Source organism: Anopheles cruzii, chromosome X, assembly GCF_943734635.1.
Source record: "Anopheles cruzii chromosome X, idAnoCruzAS_RS32_06, whole genome shotgun sequence".
Lineage (NCBI taxonomy): Eukaryota > Metazoa > Arthropoda > Insecta > Diptera > Culicidae > Anopheles > Anopheles cruzii.
The window spans coordinates 148,602-165,350 of record NC_069143.1 but is presented as its reverse complement, the minus strand read 5'-3'; positions in this window follow the sequence as shown (position 1 = coordinate 165,350).

Below are 16,749 nucleotides of genomic sequence, written 5' to 3'. Positions count from 1 at the left end.
GATCTCTGTTATCGAGGCTCCGAATTTAATGAGCAGCCTAGTACCTACCTCCATATAGGACCAGTTAAACACCATATCAATTGATGTATCAACGTATCAAATGTATCAATTGATGGTGAAAGACACCAGGACAAATGAGACCATAAACCAGAACCTTAAAGAAATACTAACCAATCAAGAAACATGAACATAGAGATGTATTTGAAATTTGAAAGCATCGAACAAATGCATTCAGTACAAATTGTAAAATGTCCCCATGAGGAAAACTTTTGTTGAAAATAAGTAGATCGCGATTGCTGTTGTTTTCAATGTTGGTCATCGAATCGGGAAGTAGTGTTATATGGAGGTTATTGGCGCGTGGTGTGACAATACCGGTTTCAGTTTCGCCCGTCCACATCGGGCACTGTTAAGTGGGTGAGAAGCACGACTTCTCGTTGTGCATATCTGTTATCTGTGGCTTGGTGTGTATGGTGCGAATGATTGTGACGAAACCCTAAAAGAAATTCTTGTTAGTCTGTTTGTTTACTCACACTATCAAACATTCATTTAAAATGCCGGCCCACCCAATTCCTCTAGAATGTTGGTTAGAAGGAAGTTGTGCGCAATGTGCTGAAGCTTTGCTATGTGAAATTCTGGCGGCATATTTTTAGTGCACATTCACGGCTCCTTGTATGGCTTCTCAAGTGTTTGACCGAGGGCCGCTAATGGTATAAACCCTTGTACATTCACTACTACCGTCCTACACACTACTAGAGTGCACAAGTTACTGATACTTAGGTTTAAAATGCTTTTTTTAAATGCACTATCCTCATGGTGGGTTGTTGTTTATTGCCCTACTTCAAGTTTTTTATTTTAACAAGGAGGGGAAATCTTAGACTATTACAACCCTGTTGGATTCTACTTAAAATGGCTTATTTACTAAACACTTCTTTCTCTTAAGAGACGAATGTTAGGCTATTACAGCTCAAAGTCTCTGTAATACAAAAGAAAACAAACTTGTTTCTCTTCATATTCATTACTCTCCGGACCTGTCCTTGATGGCATTATCCAAAGGAGGGGGGGGGGGGGGGGGGGTTATGGAAGTACATCGCACCGGCTCTGTGTTGCTGACTTTCGATCTTTTGTGGTCTTTAAAAGAGCTGATGAAAAGTGGAAAGGTTTTGAAGACACGTGTGAACCATGGAAGTAGATACAAACTGAGAAAACTTAATAACAAACTCATATGTAGTCGATTGTAATACAGATTAAATACCCGTTTAGCATATACTTCAAACCAATTTTGTCAGACTAATATAAGTATGTTAATCATTGATTGTGCTCCATGTGCTTGCATTTTTATCATAAACTTCATTAGAATCCTTAGAATGTATTGAAGTAGAATCTTGTTGTTTAGAACCTAGTTAGATGTGGTGGACGAAGGCTCTCGGCCGCGAGCAGTGGAAGGGTACCCTGAAGCAGGCCAAGACCGCTCGGCGGGTGTAGCCAGAAAAGAAGAACCATGTTATTAGATGCGATGGATGCAAAATGAATAAAAAAAAAGTGTCAATGGTTCATAATGGTATGCAAAGGGCGAGAAAGGTGCGGCACGAGCACAACAAAGATGATACCTTTAAGATAAGTGCCTGTCTTTCTCCGGTAAGCACTAGTGATCGTTTTCACGCCACCAGAAAGCACACACATAAACACGACACGATGCGCAACGATTTTGACTCCAATCATCAATAGTTGACGATTCAAAAAAGCTTCATCGTAGGCATTAGCTAAGACGCATACATTTGGATTTGGAAATTGTGGAAGATGCAGAGTGAAGGAGGTAGTGTAAGTACGACTGGCGACAGGTGGTGACGGCGTTGTCGCAAATTTTAAATCTCTTAAATTTAACTGGATTACAAGTAGAACCCTGTCGGGGTTATTTCGTTCGAACAGATCTCTTAGTTTCTCGTTATCCGTGTAGTGTTGTAAAATGAGTCACTGCAAAAAGACAAAGCCACTTCATTCTGTTGTAGAAGCCAACGCAAAAATCAAAATGAGTGAGAGAGAAAGAAAGAGAGAGAAAGAGAAAAAAACGAAGAAGAAAAAACAAGATAGGAAGAGAGTGTGGGAGAGAAAGAGATAAAGAGAGAAAGAAAGAGAGAGAAAGAAAGAGAGAGAACGAAAATATAAGTTTACACTGTGTGAGTGAAAATGAGTGTGGTTCATTTTCGTTTTCACAAAACCGATTCATCGAGGCGCGCACGTGTAGGAATAAGTTGTATCATGTCACCAGGTCGAACTGGAAGGCCAGACGAACCGTAAATCCGAGCGTAAACATGTCAAATCGTATATGAATCCGCAGACTCATAAACGATTTGACGTTAAAAATTAATGTCAAATCGTTTTTTTCGCTTCGTGTGGCCCTCCAGTAACAATCTACTTAATTCTTTATGCTTGGTTCATGTTCGGTATTAGTATATCTCGATTCTCCTGTTCCTGTATCAAAACTCTAGAGTTAGTCAAAAATTTTACTTTATGTGCTTGGTGCGCCATCTACTTCGTATTTTAACGAAATTTTATATTTTAATAAAAAAATATGTGCCAAAGTTCTCGTTGTTGTATGTTGAACGTACTTGCTCATGTTTGAAAAAGCTTCGACTGTAAAAATGAAGACTACGACTCTTATAGGCAAGCTTATGTGGAAAAGGAATCAGGGGTTGGGATAAGTGTCAACAATGTGTAGAAAATTAAAATGATTGTTTTGTCACAATATCGATATTAGTTATGAATCATTCTACGCGCACCGGTTTCTAACGTCATTCATTGTTTATTCTTGAGCTTTCATTTGTCTTAACTTAAGTCCTTCCAATCCACTCTCATATAGACGAGAATGTTCTGCAATGGGAAACTTGATCGAATTTTCTCTATTTTTGTTTTGTTCGTGTATAAAAACGGAGTCATATGCGCGCAAGTGTTTCCTTTAATATTTCTTGCATGCACACCCATATACGTGGACGAACGTCTATGTGTATACATAAATATGTACGAATGGAAAGGTGTAGTGAGTGAGTCATAGTTTTACTTTTGTTTCGCTACTATGGCTGTACAACGTAACGGTGTGTAGGTGTGAGCATTAACTATGCGTGATAAGTGACGCATGGGGTTAAAGAGTGACGATGATCGTTGCCAGAACGCAGATGTGTTTTTTTTGTTCTTAATCTAGACATTTTGTATTAAAATTTTAATACAAAAAATTTTTTTTGCGTGATTTTCAAAACTTTATTTAAGATGCTTTCAATTGTGCGATTTGCGTCAAATATAAACCGTTTTGTTGGAAAACTTGTTGTCTTTTCAAATCAAATGGGTTTATACTGCCTCTCTAGTAGAAGGCTCAGTCGTTATTGGCTAAAAACTCGAGCAATCCATTTACATAATCCTTTTTTGGATTTCAGGTTTTCATCACTCAGGAAATTTTGTAATGCGCGAAAAAGGTGTCAATCGTTTGGTGCAAGGTCCAAAGTATACGGTGGATGCATTAAAACATCCCAACCAAGCTCCCGGACTTTCTGGCAAGTCACTAGAGACGTGCGTTACCTTTCGTTGTCCTGATGGAACAAAACACCTTTTCTGTTGGCCGATTCTGGCCATTTCTGGCCAATCGCTAGCTTCGAATGGTACAGTTTTTGATAGTGGAGAGCTGAATTTAGTGTTAAGCCACACGGAAACAATTAATAGTGAACGGTTCCTTTCAAGTCCCACCAAGTAGAATCTTCCTGGCCGTGAGTCCTAGTTTGGGCGCCGGTTAAGCTGCTTCACCACGCTTAGACCACGATTATTTTCACACAATATTGTCGTATGTATCGCATTCCTCATCCCCAATACCCATCCGCCTAAGAAATGGTTCGATTTCATTCCGTTTAGCCAAAATTGTGCGGATGGAAATTCGAGACATCATGTTTTTGGTTTAAATTGGTGTGGTACCCGAACTTTGAGCTACTTTCTAAATCCAGCTTTGCGCAAATGCCTTAAAACTGTCTGATGGTTAATCTTTATCTCCTGGCCGATGCTCTGACTACTAACATGCCGACCAACTTTAATTATTTCTGTGATGTTATCGATATTTTCGATGACGTGTCTGCCTGGTAGAGTTGCATCTTTAACATCGAAAATAACTGAAACGGGTCAACGAAACCAAAATTTATTGCAACCAGCTTTTAGAGTATTGGCCCCATAATTACCATGCACAATTTCAGCGGCCTAGCTTGAATTTTCGACTTTTTCAAAGAAAAACTGTAAAATGTAGCGAATTTTCTCTTCGTTGACCTCCACTGTTAACACCCTGTAACTCACAAACGAATAGAACAAACAATAAACAGTGAAAGCATTTTTTTTAGTGAAAAGTATTAGCTTTAAAACGAGCCTAAACTTGAAACTGTACGTACGATACTTCACAAGATATCGATCACTAAAGTCATCAACCGAGAAAATAATGGATTTCTTTTTTTCCAACCTAATATAAACAACCGAACTGTCATTTCACTCACTGGAGCTCACAGATTTTACGCCTAGAATCTGCTAGTGTGGACGCCAGCACAGCAAAAAATCTCGCCCAGATTTCTGCAAGTGTGGACGTAGGGTAACAAGTCTGGTAAGTTTGGCCGGTATTCCGAAACTAGTCATGGTCTCATACAATTTTACTCTGGCTATGCTATCGTATGCGACCTTGAAGTCGATGAAGAGGTGATATGTGTTCTGTCTGTACTCAATCATCTTTTCTAAGATCTGCCGCATGGTGAAGATCTGATCAGAGGTAGACTTTCCTCTTCTGAATCCTCCCTGATAGTTGCCAACTATCTCATCAGCATGCATATGGGACTAGTCGTTCCAGCAGAACGAGGCAAGGGATCTTATACGCGGTATTGAGCACCGTTATACCCTTATACTTACTGCATAACACATCGTTCAATAAGTCCCGAGACTAGCGTAGAAATGGCGCTAATAATGCCATTTATATACCAACAAGGTTCAGAAGTACCAACCTTCAGATAAGGTGTGTCAAAACTTGATGTAATTCAAAACATAACCAAGAAAGCTATAGTGGTTAAAGTGAAGCTACTTTTGCAATCCTGAAAAAAATGGACCAAAACAAGTTTCTTGTGTGATAAAACATTGTTTTTAAATGGGAAAAACACTGTTCAAGCTCAGCAATGGCTTGAAAAACGTTATCCGGACTCTACTACGTCGAAACCTACCGTTTGTCGGTGGTGTGCTGACTTCTATGCGGTCGTGCTGATACAAATGATGCGGAACGTTCGGGTCGGCCAAATGAGGCAGTAACTCCCGAAAACATCAAGCAAGTATTGAAAATCGTGATGAGAGACCGCAAAATGAATGTGCACGAGATAGCTAAGATGGTGAACAATCAACTGGTAGTGCATTGACTATTTTCCATCAAAAATTGGCTATGAAAAAGGGTTTTCCCACGTGCCGCATTTGCTCACAATGGAAGAAAAGCAACAACGTATCAATGATTCAGAGAGCTGTTTGGCACTGTTTGCTCGCAATAAACAGGATTTTTTGCGTCGATATGTGACAGTGGACGAAACATGTATTCACCATTTCACTCCGGAGTCAATTCGGCAGTCAGCTGAATGGCGTACGACCGGTAAAAGCCTCCCGAAGCGTCCAAAAACACAACAGTCGGCCGGCAAAGTGATGGCGTCCGTATTCTGAGATGCGCATGGTATACTTTTCATTGACTACCTCGAAAAAGGAAAAACCATCAACTACATGGCGACTACTACATGGTGTTATTGGATCATTTGAAGGCCGAAATAGCGAAAAAACGCCCAAATGCCCACAGAAGAAAGTCATCTTTCATCAAGACAACGCACCACGCCACAAGTCAATCAAAACGATGACCAAATTCAACGAATTAGGCTTCCAATTGCTTCCTCGTCCTCCGTACTCGCTGGATCTGGCCCCCAGCGACTACTGGCTCATTACGGATCTCAAAAAGATGCTCCAGGGAAAAAGATATGGCTCGAATGAGGAGGTGATTTCTGCTACTGAGGCTCATTTTGAGTCAAACGACAAATCATGCTACAAACATGGCATTGAAAAGTTCGAGAAGCATGGAATGATTGTATTACACTTGAAGGACATTATCTTGATGAATAATAAAGAATTTTGCCGATAAAATGTCGTTTTCATAGTTAGTCTCGGGACTTATTGAACGATGTGTTAATAGCCTGTCTCCCTTTTTGTGTATATGGTAGATGATGCCAAGATTCCATTCACAAGGCATCGATTCGCTATCCCACACCGCTGCTATAATTTAATGAATCTCGTGCTCTACTCTCTCCCCTCCATGTTTTATGAGCTCGGCTACAATCCCGTCGGTGCCTGGTGCTTTGTTGTTCTTCAGTCGACAAATGGCCCTTCGTGTCTCCTCTATGCTTGGTGGCAGGAGCAGATTTGTATCCACCAGTGGAGCTTCTGGTTGCTCAGTAAATTGGTCGTTGAGTAGTTCATTAAAATGCTGGGCTGGGCCGCGAGAAAACCTCTGGCTGGTTACTGATCAGATTTCAAACTCTACTAGAGCAGTAAAGTATATAGGCTGTTTCTATCTATACTGTTGTAGGCTTGTTTTAAGTCAACGAAAATTTGATGGACGTCGACGTTATATTCCCAGCATATTTCTGGAGAATATTTTTGACACAAAATATTTGATCAGTTGTTGATCTTCCCGGTCTGAAGCCACCTTGGTATTCCCCTATCCGCTATTGGTCTTAATCGGTTCTCCAGCACCTTAGCCAACACCTTGTATGCCGCACATAATAAAGCTATCCCTCTGCAGTTAGTACAGTCCAGGCAGTCTCCTTTCTTGTATGCTGGTATTATGATACTCTTTCTCCATTCTTCGGGTATGTACTCCGTGGTCCAGATTTTCAGTATTAATTTGTGCACCGTGATGGCTAAATTGTTACCACCATGTTTGAGTAAATCCCCGGATATCTCGTCCATACCAGCAGCTTTATTATTTTTTAGTTGGACTATACATCTATTTCTGTTGGGATTTCGTAGTTTTTGTTCTTATTTATGGTAGTTTCCCGATCGGTTATGTCGGTGTTGGAGTTGGGGAGTTGGGGTTGAGAAAATTCTGTTTGTTTGTGCCAACCAGGTTTTTCAATATTTTTGGGTCCATATACGAGGTTTGTTCAAAAAGTATCGCGACTTTTCAATTTCCGCGGGCTACGTATATCCGATTTTCAAAGTTTTTGTGGCGTTAGGTTGCTACACATGTCAGTGACTTATGGTAAAATTTTCGGCCATTTTGAGTAATCAGTAAATTTTGGACAGCTGTTTTGCTTGGGCGTGTTTTGACTCATCGTCGATTTTTGTGTACGCCAAAACTCCAATTGACCACGAAGCGGTAATTTAAGTCTTGGAAACAGAAAAAAACAGAAAAAGTCACAGGGGGCCAGATCTGGGGAATAAAGTGGCTTTGCCATCACTAGAGAGTTGTTTTGGCCAAAAATTCGCGCAGAAACAACGATGTGTTAGCAGTGTCGCAAAAGCCAATTTTTGTTTTTCCACAAATCCAGACGTTTGTGGTGGATTGCTTCGCGCAAATTGCACATAATTTTTAGGTAATATTCCTTATTGACCGTTCTACCCTTTGGCAACAACTCGTGATGAAACACGACCCTGCAATCGAAGAAAACTGCAAGCAAAACTGTTCGCAATCGATCAAAGTAGGCTTTTCGACGTTCACATCTTCTCGGCCTACTGAGAAAAATTGGAAACACCGATAAGCAATGCTTTTGGTCTTAAAAGCTTCACCATAAGCCACAATCAACATTTCGATTGCGTCCGAGTACTTAATTTCGTTTTTCATACAAAATTTGATAAAGATTCTTTGCCATTCATTTTTTGGAAGAGACAAAAATCGACGATGGGCCAAGACACGTGCACACTAAAAAAATTGTCAAAAATTGACTGATTTTTCAAAAATTTTCAACTTTTCACCAAAAAATCACTGACATGTGTAGCAATCCAACGCCACAAAAACTTTGAAAATCGGATATACGTAGCCCGCGGAAATTGAAAAGTCGCGATACTTTTTGAACAAACCTCGTATTACCAAGCTTCCAAAATGGATGCCTTAAGCTCATTAATAGAGCTGTATTGTTTCCTATCCGCATAAATTTGTATAACCAATATTCCCCACACATTTTCAACTGGATTCAGATCCGGACTTCACGCTGGCCACCCAAGCAAATTGATTTTATGGGTAGCAAACCATGTTCTAGTTATCGAACTGGTGTGAATGCTAGCATTATCTGGTTGAAAACCCAATTTTTTCAGCGGTTGGTAGCTGTAAACTGGATCAGGCAGTCTTCTAGAATCTGGATGTATTCGTTAGAGTCCATTTTACAAGATGTAAATACCAGATTGAGCTTGCCCGAAGCGCAAAACCCAAGCCACACCATCAGAGATCCTCCTCCAAAGTTACTGGTTGAGAAGTACTCTGGATCTTTGTGTAAATCTCGCCAGTAGCCTGTAAGACCATCAAGCCCATCCAAATTAACGTTTTTTTCATCAGAAAAGATCACCTACACGAAAAAAACAGAAAACGGAATTGGTTCTTTTGATACAAAATATGCTCTTGAAAAAGCAGAAGAAAACTCAAAGATACCATGTCCCACCGACTTGCCATGTTCAGTTTAGCAAATTCTACACGTTTTTATTGGTGTAGTAGGCTTAGATTTGGTGCCTTGATCATTTTTGCTTGAGTTATATTCGGCCTGTTTTGCAAAACCTTGCGAACAGCTTCCCTGCTCACTGGCAGATCCAGTGTAGATTTGTTTTTTGATAGCGATATTGTCGAATTTGACGCCAATGTAACAATGTTCCACTTGGTTCTCATCGACATCTTGGATTTTTTCGGAGTACACTGGGCAGTTGCATACCGTTTAGGATCCTTTAACTAATTACGGATCACTTTATTGGATCTCTTCATTGGATCTCTTTATTCTTCGAGCCATTTCTCGAATAGCAACACCCTCCAACCTATATGCCTCTATCAATCCGTTTTCTTTTCCACTTAGAAGACTTCTTTTTGTCATTTTTAAGTATTTCACGTGCAAAACTCGTTATGAAAACTACTCTCGGAAGCAAAACTCAATGTGCGGATATAGAAAGTTGACAGTGCCTGTATCGTATTTGGTCGAAAAAAAGCTAGATATCATAAAACTTCAATCCAACCAAATGGTTTTATTCATAATTTTGCCTACTTAAAAAAGTCCCAAAACCAGACGTTGAATCGGGAAGACGGTTGGGAAGATACGTTGAAAATGTGGGTGCGGCTATAGAAAGTTGAGAGAGTGTACATGTTTACGGTTCGTCTTGTGTTGTTATTTTGGATATCAACATTCATTGTTTGTAATTGTCGGTGGGATTTTTTTCTGTCTCCTACAAAGTCTGTCGGCAGTTCTTGGCATATTATCATATGCTTCCTTCTTGGCTCTAGTTGGTATCTGTAGGTAGTTTGTGTATGCAGCTATTTTCTTGTCAACTGTTATTTTGCACTCCTCATCGATCCAATCTTTGTTTTTTGATTTGTGCTTAAAACCAATAGAGCCCTTTGCCGCTTCAACGACAGAGGATTTGATGTGTGCCCACATTTCTTCCACTGAGAGATGGTCATGGTTTTTACTTAGTGGTTCACTAAACTTCTATATCTATCTGACATTTCTATTATTTTTTGTTTCTCGATGTCATACATCTTGGGTCTCTCTTCGGTTATTTTTGAATTATAATAGTTTCGTGCTAATTGGCAACAAAATGGTGATCTCACCAAGTAATGATGTGAGATAATGGCCTCTATGCTGCTTTTCACGTTCAGTATGTTGTTGGATATTCTCTTGTCTACTACAGGGTGGTCAAAAACGCGTGCACATTTTGAACTAGCCATTATTTTACGGTTAAAACGTCAAACTTGATTCTAAAAAATGTAGACATTTAGTAAACACTTCCACATTTACGAAATGGGTCGCTTTACGCTTGAAGAAAGCTGGGAAATATTAAAAACCTACTTCCAAAGTGGTAGGTCTAATCTCAAACTGTACGATATTTGAAAAGCATGTAAGCTTATTCCCGCCTCGGTGGTTATGTTAACAAGCGGAATTGTCGTTTTTGCGGTTCGGAAAACCCACACGTCGTGCAAGAGAAGCCAATGCACCCCCTACGAGTGACTGTTCGGTGCAGATTTTGGTCTTGCGGCATCATCGGCCGCCGTATGAATGAATTAAGAAAGAGCCGTCGTAACCGTCGATGGCGAACGCCACCGGGAAATGTTGGTTAATTTTTTCTTTGGCGAAATTGAAGTTGAGAACTTAGCCGACATTTGGCTTCAACAGGATGGCGCTACGTGCCCTATAACGACAGCCACGACCGATTGTTTGCGCCGCATCTTCGAAAATCGAACATTCAGCGGAAATGGCGATGTGAATTGGCCTCCAAGAAGCTGCGATTTGACACATTTGGATTATAATCTTTGGGGAGCGGTGAAAGATAAATGTAATGCGAACAAACAGGCAACTATTGACGACCTCAAGACCCAAATTCAAGTTGCTATTGCCGAGATAGGACAACAGACAGTCGAAAATGTGCTCAAAAATTGGGTCGACCGAATGGGCTTTATTTTTAATATTTCCCAGCTTTCTTCAAGCGTAAAGCGACCCATTTCGTAAATGTGGAAGTGTTTACTAAATGTCTACATTTTCCAGAATCAAGTTTGACGTTTTAACCGTGAAATAATGGGTAGTTCAAAATGTGCACACGTTTTTGACCACCCTGTATTATATTAGGTAGTCTAAAAAGAAATCCATTATTTTCACGATAGATGCCTTTAGTGATCGATATTTCGTGAAGTATCGATCGTACAGTTTCAAGTTTAGGCTCATTTTAAAGCTAATATTTTACGCTTAAAAAAATGTTTTCATTGTTCTTTGTTTGTTCTATTTGTTTGTGAGTTACAGGGTGTAAATGGAGGTCAACGCAGAGAAAATTCGGTATATTTTACAGTTCTGGTCCGAGAAAGGCGAAATTTCAAGCTAGGCCGCTGAAATTTTGCATAGTGTTTATGGTGCCGATACTCTAACAGCTAGTAATAAGCAATTTTAGTTCCGTCGACCCGTTTCAGTTGTTTTTTATGTTAAAGCATAGACAGACACGTCATCGAAAATGTCGACAAAATCACAGAAATAATCAAAGTTTAGTAGTCAGAGCATCGGCCAGAAGCTAAAGATTAACTATCAACAGTTTTAGGTCGTTTGCGTAAACCTGGATTTAGAAAGAAGCTCGATGTTTGGGCGCTACCCTATTTACACCAAAAAACATGATGGATGGAATGGCCTTCGGCGAAGTTTTTACCAAACGGAACAAAATCGACCAATTTCTTAAAAGAATGGGTACTGGGGATGTGAAATAGGATACATACGACAACACTATGTGAAAACGATCGTGGTCTAAGCGTGGTAAAGCAGCTTGCAGGGTGGCCAAACCAGGTCTCACGGCCAGGAAGGTTCTACTGGGTTTATATGGTGAAACTTGAGAGGAATCGTGTATTATGAGTTGCTTTTGTGTGGCCAAACACAAAATTCAGATCTCTACTGTCAATTACTGCACCGTTCGAAGCTAGCAATTGACCAGAAGTGACCAGAATCGGCCAAAGGAAGAGGTTTTTCGTTACATCAAGATAACGAAATGTCACACACGTCTTTAGTGACTTGCCAGAAAGTTCGGGAGCTTGGATGGAAAGTTTTAATGCATCTACCGTACAGTCCGGACCTTACACCAAGCTATAGACACCTTTAACGCGCATTACTAAATTTCCTAAGTTATGAAAATCTGAAATCAAAAAAGGATTGTAAAAATGGATTGCTAGAGTTTTTGGCCAATAACGACTATGCCTTGTACAAGAGATGCATTATGGCAACAAATTTACATGGCAACAAACAAACAGATTATTATATAAATGGCAACAAATTTTCCAACAAATGCACCATTATTTGACGCAAATCGGACTATTGAAATATCTTTAAAAAAAGTTTTGAAGTACACGCAAAAAACGTCGAATACTTTTTCCCCAGCCTGATATTAAGAGTTTTTGCGCTATAAGCGAGTTCTCGTTATGTTTGGCCACAGTAGCGCACAGAGATAAAATTCAACGTTCGCGATCGAGCGCCTTCTCCACTATTATTTTATCACAGCCGCTCTTGCATCGCTGTCGATGTCGATGTACAATGCGGAGAGTTCGCTGTTGTAGCAGATTCTCCATTGCCCCTCTAAACTTCCGGGCCAAAAATCAATCTGAGCATCTTCCTCTCAGACGCGGCTAAGAGGATTTCGTCAGTTTTGGTTTTGTTTTGTCAGAGTCCAGGTCCCGGATGCATATATGAGTTGAGTCCTGGGATCATAAACTTTCTGTATAACACTAACTTCGACAGTCTCGGCACGAGATGTGAGTGACATAATGTACTCCTAAACTGCTACTAATTTCTTCCTCCTACTGTTAAATGATCTGTTGGCTGCTAGCACCCTCAGGTATGCGATTGTTGGAGCTAACCTTTGACCCTAGATAGGTGAAACTCTAACCTATTAGTACGCCACCACCACATACTAGGTTGTTCATTATATTCGGAGCCTCGATAACAAGGAGCGCTGCTACGAGCCTATTTTTTTGTTATATTGGTAAATCCTTCAAATAAACGTACGAGCGGTGTTCAAATTTTTTGCGAAATTTGAATTTCCGCGGGCTACGTATATTCGATTTTCGATTTTTTTGTGTGTGATTTCGTTGGGTTGCTACACATGTCAGTGACTTGTGGTGAGAAGTTCGGCCGTTTCGAACAATCATTCAATTATTCATAGCCGTTTTGCTTGGACGTGTTTTCGCTCATCGTCGATGCCGTCTTTATCTCCTAAAGCTTAGCGTACCGTCGTCCTTTCACACTCCCCCTCAGTTTCCGGAATAAGAAAAAGTCACAGGGGGCCAGATCTGCAGAATACGGTGGCTTTGGCATCAATAGAGTATTTTTTTTTAATCTTAGAAGAACGGACCGGGCCGTATTTTTTAAATTTACTTAATAGTTATCTTAATCTAACTCAACAAGATTATCTTAATCAATGCCACATTTCCTCCTCTTCATAATGGCCTTATCCTGGGCTAACTCGGCTGTAAGATGCTGAAGGTGTATTACGTGTGTCGGTTCATGTAATAGTCTTATTGCCGTTGCCGAATGTGGATGTTTTTACTACTAAGAGGTAAAGTTCCGTGAAACCAATAGCTGTGTATGATGTATGATGGTGGCCGACAGCTGTATATTGTTCCGGGAGTTGTCAGTGTTTGTGGTTTCTTCAGTGGCCATTGGTGGCGATTCTATCGGTAGTGACTTCAGTGGTTATTCTATTGGAAGAAACTAGACATGAGAATTGTGTTTTTATGAATCCCTTTATGGCTCTCTCTGTGGGTGGCCATCGTTGGTTTTTCAACGCCTCGAGGCGCTCGAGGCAACGGTCTTCTCATTAGAGTATTGTTTTTGTCAAAAATTCGCGCAGAAACCACGATGTGTCAGCAGGGGCGATTGCGTCCAAGCTCTTATTTTAGTTTTTAACAAAAAAATTTATAAATATTCTTTGCCATCCATTTTTTGGAATAGACAAAATTCGACGATGAGCCAAAACACGTCAAAGCAAAAGAGCTGTAAAAAATTGACTGAAGAATGTTCAAAATAGCCGAACTTTTCACCATAAGTTACTGTCATGTGTATCAACCTAACGCCACAAGACAATCGAAAATCGGATAACGTAGCCCGCGGAAATTCAAATGTGGCAAAAAATTTTGAACTGCCCTCGTATATATCCATACTTAAAGTCTATGTTTATTTTTATATTTGCTTTTTAACACTGACTAAGAATAGGTAAAAACAAACCAGACGGTTTTTTATGTCTCGTTTTATGTGGTTGGTTTATGTTAAAGGCTGTGGTACAATTATCAGTTTAGAAAAGAGTCCGATAAGATCACAAATGAGGTGATAGAAGATAGTCAATGCTTCGGTTCAAAGGCACATTAGAAAAGAAAGACAAGGAATTAAGTCTATGTAAACAAAATCTTCTTATTTAAATTGATTGAAGATGAGACCCACCTTTTACCCCAACATAGGTTTGAGATAGGCGAGATAGTTATCGTTATGATATTTATGTTGCAGAAAAAATAAAAAAGTTGGTACGAAGTGATTACAACCGCTGATTGGTCTTAACTTGCACCAGACACAATGTTAATCTTTGTTGCTGTCTGTAACGTTGTGTTTTTACGGGCAGGTTAGTTGGACCCGCGCCCATCTCCGGTGTTAGGAATCGAACCCATGTGTTGCAACCTGTCTCGGGATTTGAACCAAAGCCAACTGCATGATACTGACGAGCGTTACTGACTGTTCTATCAACGGGGAAACCGACTGCTTTATAGAAAAATAGTAAGAACAATAATTAACCAAGTACAAAAATTCTAATAATTTATTTCTGTAAGTGATAAACAGTGCAAACTGTAAACGATGTAAAACGAAGACGTGAGGGATAGGTTTCACTCTTTGATGAAAATGTTAAAATGTAAATGAAAACCGTGGGTGGGGAAGATGATCATGTTTCGATTGGTTTTTTTATGAAACGGAACCAGGTGCAATGAAACGGAACTGTAGCAGCAACCCAATAGCCCTGAAAATGTAGGTCCTCTTCACTGGCCCCTACATTGCTATGCTTGAGTTGTTAGTTTTTGTTGGATGCAGTTTGATGCTTCGCTTAGTTTAATTTGTTCTTCGAATATTACCGGTAAGAAATGTGCATAGGTCTTCTACGATGAGTACTTCTCAAAGTCGATGCTTTATTGCTTTCATAAAGAGATAAAACTCGAATTAAATCGGAATGCTTTTCCGTTTGAAGGGGTGATGAATTTTAATCGTGTCTTCAAAAGCAAGGTATAAAAAAAAAACAACAAGAAAGGACAAGTCGTGGGTTTTACATGTTGTTAATAGTTGACTACTAAATGATTTTTCAACAATAGTGAAATTCTTCCATCTCTTTTACTATTTTGAAAACACAACAATAATAGGGACATGATTCAATTTTTTCTGCTATCAAATTATCTCGCATTAGATAATGTTTCATGACGTACACGCATTTCGTGATCTTTCCACTGTTTCTTTATTTTTTTCTTTTGTTCAGTATACGTAGAATTTTTGTAACGTGTCAATTTATATGCATTTATTTACAATATTAACAGTCGCACTATTTGTGCGTAGTGAGATATTTCCCATTAAAAGTAACTGTCTTTGATTGTCTCCAATGTTCGTAGCAAACAGAAAAGCTCAACGAGCGATCAGACAGAGGGCCAACTGTGTCTTAGTCGTTGTCTCCCCTTTTATTTGATTTTTTTTATCGAATACGTGATAGTAAATAAACCTCAAAACACACTCTTTCATAGCATTGAAAGAAGGTGTGGTTATTTCCGTTCTACTTTTTTTTTTTTTTAATTGTTGGCTTTGAAAATGGAAATTCAGGAAAATGATTTGTAATATGAGTTATAATATTTTAATCTTATATAAATACTGTTAAAGTTTTTTTGGTTCTATTACTTTTTTCACGCCACCCATGATGAGATATATCTTTTTAAACGAAAACAAATTATAATTATGAAATATATTACGTTTTGGCTTTTTTTGGGATCATATGATAGACTTTGCTGTGAGCAGCACAGGCGAGAGCTACTTTCACAACGCTGTCAGCTCATTTACAGCATTTTATACTGCACGACGCTAAGCGCTTGCAACAATTAATGGGAGAAGTTGTAGCGTATTTTCTTTCGCTTCTTATCATGATTCGTAACAACTCAAATGTACATACATAACGTAAATATTGATTCGTATATTGTTCATCATCACTGATCCAAATCTCATGGTGCTTATGATACGTTTTATCGACCAAGCGACGTCTGAAGTTTAGTTCATTCCGTTGAGAGCTGGCTCAATCTGCTACGAGTAAGGTGCTGTGAGCTAAAGGTGCGAGCGTATTCAGCCCTGCGGGAGGGGATGCTTGACAGTGTAAATAGACGATCACACTGCCGCGTGTGTTTCCTAGCTGGAGTGTAGTGGTAAATCGCGTACACTATAGCCATCAGTAGTGACAGCACCGTTGCCAGCACTATCGTCCAAACCTCTTTCTCACTCACGTTTGCTCATTTAGTCGCTCATCGGCCATCGTGGCAGAGGGTTGTTGTACGTGTTGTGCCGTGTTACGTCCGACGGTGCAAAGCAGTTCTAATGTCGATGTGCATGCGTTTTCTTTAAACTATGTTCGTTTGCTTTCCTGTTACTCTATCGCCTCAAAAGTGAACGTTTGTTGCAAATCTACTCATGATACGAAAAGCATTTTCCCTTTTGAGTTTTGGGTGGGTGCTCAGTGGTGGGAAAAGGCAGTCAATATGAACTCACGTAAAGCTGTTGCGTGTGTATGTATGCAACTGAAACATGTGAAACTCGATGAAAGTGACAATAAAAAGTTAAAACGGAAGAAGCATGCAACGATGGAAATAGTGCGAGGAAAAAATTAACCGACGGTGCATAAGGGGTTTTGGAAAAAAGTGGTTCCATTTCACAAAAGGGAAAGAAAATAAACTACCAACACGGCTGACTCAACAGTACTCCACCGAGCACCGAA